The sequence below is a fragment of the Carex rostrata genome, chromosome 2, assembly GCF_964058835.1.
Source record: "Carex rostrata chromosome 2, lpCarRost1.2, whole genome shotgun sequence".
In the NCBI taxonomy this organism is placed as follows: Eukaryota; Viridiplantae; Streptophyta; class Magnoliopsida; order Poales; family Cyperaceae; genus Carex; species Carex rostrata.
Genome location: NC_135919.1, coordinates 15,694,233 through 15,697,721, shown reverse-complemented (window position 1 = coordinate 15,697,721; position 3,489 = coordinate 15,694,233).

Genomic DNA, 3,489 nt, shown 5'->3' with positions numbered 1-3,489 from the left:
AGGGATACTGGCAACAACATGAAGTTAATGGCAACACCAAAGACCACAGCCAAAGGGGAGGGCACAATAAATCTGAAGGGCATGGCTTTTGAAATTTTTCAACAAGATAAAACGATCATAAACCTAGCTATACAACCAAAAGTTTTGTTAGATCTTTCCTTCATGTTCAAAATAGCGAGCATTAAATTTGATGGGAATGAGAGTCAGAAAAGGAAGAAAAGGGATAATTGCAGCAATTAAAGGGAATGAGAAAGGAAAAGCTGACATGGGTAGGTTTGGAAGAAATAGAGAGTCAGGATAGGGATTTGGATTTGGGGGACACATAGCAAGAGGAACTGAATGGGAGTGGGAACAAGCACACTTTACAAAAGGGGAAAGAGTTAGATCTGGGAGACATATAGATTGGGGGACCCAAATCGGGTCATTAGGGCGGCGCAAAAACATACAACAAACTTACTTTCGTGAAGGTAATGGGCCAAGATGAAGGCCCACAAATAGAGCAAGAAGAACTGGTGGATCACCCATCGTCTTTCCACGGGCCTGTTATGTGGGACAACCTCTCACACTAAATAAATAAGAGGGGAGAATTCAATCATCAGGCCTAAAGGGAAAGTACAAGGGTCCACCGCAAGTTAGGAAGAGCGCCAAGCTGGCAAAAAAAGAAGAAAATGCAAGTCCACAAAAAGGAAAAAAAATGAGGCAGGAGGACTTCCATATCGACTTTGATAAAGAGAAAAAAACCAATACTGAGACACCTGGCAATCCAAATTGCTGAGGAATCTGGAGCAAAATTGTCAGAGAAGATAAAAGAGGACCTCTACAGGACATCAAAAGAAAAGGAGGAGCTCTATGATGTCAACATTGTCTGGGAGGAGCTGTTCAAGGACGGTCGCGTTATTAATGTCTGAAAAACAAACTTCAAGTCCATTTGGTTACAATGTTTGTGCAAAGGACCAGAAAAGTGTGATGAAGCAAGCTGGGCAATGTAGGGATATTTTGGGTAACATGTTCAACGTTGTGAAACAAGCTGGGTAAGGGAAGGGTATTTTGGGTACTACGGATATGAATATTTCATCTTTTGAAGGCATCAAGGGAAGAAATTATATTTCTCCCTGCTTTTCTTTTTTTTATTTTTTTTGCGCTTTTTTGGTTATTTCCATCTTTCATTAGAAGTAGGATGAGAAAGGAGGGGTATGAATTACAAAGTCTTTTTTTTTTTTTTGCAACAATGCAAAAAGAGCCATGGCATATGAGGCCCATTTTGGAGATAGGATAGTAATGGGTGATGCCTTTGAAGGAAATCAAGAAGTGAAAGGAAAATGTAAACCTTATATTATATATATATTGCTTAATTTATGTGAATGTGTTTAAAATGTCTCTTTATCTTTAAGGGTTGTCTTTGTTCTCTAATGAATAACACAAACACCAAAAAAATTAATTTTATGTCTTGGAATGTCAAGGGACTGAACCATAAAGATAAGAGAATAGAGATAAAACAAGAAATAAAAAACAAACACCACATTTAATTTGTTTGCAAGAAACAAAATAGTTACAGGAAAATGAAAGCTGGATAAAAAAAACACTTGGAAACGAATGGATAAATTTCTCCTTGTCCTGGCAGAGGATACAGCAGAGGAATAATATTGGCATGGGATTCAACTATATTCATAGAAGTTCATCACAAGAAAAAAAAAATACATCTCTAAAAACATGCATGGTCCCCCCCATGTAGTTTGAAATTTGGTTGAAGAAACAATTATTTATGTAAAAATTATTCACCTTATAGATATAAATACTTCCATTTTTATGGATAAATATTTTTGTGCATAAGTATTAATATTTTAGAAAAAAAAAATCAGTGTTGAAGTTTTTATGATCTCATGATAGTTATGGAAGTTAATGCGGGAATAAAGGCGAGGATGAGAGTGCGGGATAATTATCAGGATCCTTTAAATTATAGTTGTATGAAGCACGTATATCTTATAGATTTATAGATTGATTGTTCATTCATTTTTCACATTTTGAATGTCACTTGATATTTCATCGAATGGCAATAAATATGCACCGTTGTAAAATTTGAGTCATTGGATGGATGGTAAAATTTGTACTAATTTTCATTATTTATTTTTTATGTGTTTGATCCGCATGATGTATAAGTTAAATTCTAATAATTTGAATTTTAAATTTTAAATTATTTTTTGACGGTTGAGAATTAAGTCAATGTATCTCACCCATGTTCCTAGCTCAACAGATTTCAGTTCCCGCTAAAGAGATATTTCGTCCTAGTATAATTTGTTCTTCATTTGTTTTATGTTGTAAATTAATAACTTCACATATCCCCCACTCTGGCATGCAATAGCCCACATTTGGATGGCTAATGATACACAAGTTACTCATGACTTGCCAGTTGCCACTAATAATCAGGACTACTATAATAGCATGCATATTTTTTTGGGATCCAACCCTCTATTTGTCCAGACAAGATCTGAGCCGTCCATTGAAAAGATCTGAGTCACTCATCAAAAATATAGTTCAATCTCAGCCATTAATCATTAATTTCGATTTTATATATCTATTTCATGCTGTCAATTATGTAGAAATCTAAATTTAGTTCAAAACGTACTCACCACATGAAAAGACACATGAAAATTGTATCATTTAAGACAACTTAGAAGGACACGCACCTGTCTTCGCTTCTTCCCAACGCAAATATGTATCCCTTTCCTTTTTTTCAAACCACCGACTAGGGTCACTAGGCGTCTCCTTTTATTTGCAATATGATACATCAAAGGAGTGTTCGTGGCAACCATTCTCTCTACAAAAAAATATGTTTGTGCAATGTCAGAAAAATACAAGCCGCTACTTTATCTCATGCCAAAATAATACAAGCCTTTGTATCTTATGCTAATTCTGTATTAAAAGATGATTGCATGATAGTTTTATTAGAGATTGACAATTGATTTAAAAGGGAAATTGATCTTATGCCAAAGGGATTGATACCTATTGAGTCTTTTTTCCAATCTGTTCAATTTTTCAGAAGTTAAGGGGAAGAAGGAATCTAGTTATTTATAATTGATTATCTCCCCTAAAATTATTTACTAATAATGTAGATAATGTAGACAAATAATATATTATCAAGCTCTAAAGTTATCGTTGGCTCTTATTATTTATTAATACATGATAAAGAAATCAAATAAAAATTAAAAACATCTAAAGAAAATTATCAAAATAATATTTCAATTTCCGTTGCAACGCACGGACACTTAACTAGTTTAATCAAACGAGGGTTGCAGTTTGTTACTGTTAGCTGTTACTTACATCATCTAGGAAGCAGAAACAGCCAATCACATCTTCTCATCTTGTACATTTATTACAAGGCAGATCAGAACTAGCGTGTGGCACATGCATTTCACCCATTGATGCCGATACTTCCCAAAATAGAAAACAAATCAAAGATCCTTGCTAGAACAATAGAGCCAATCATCCAAT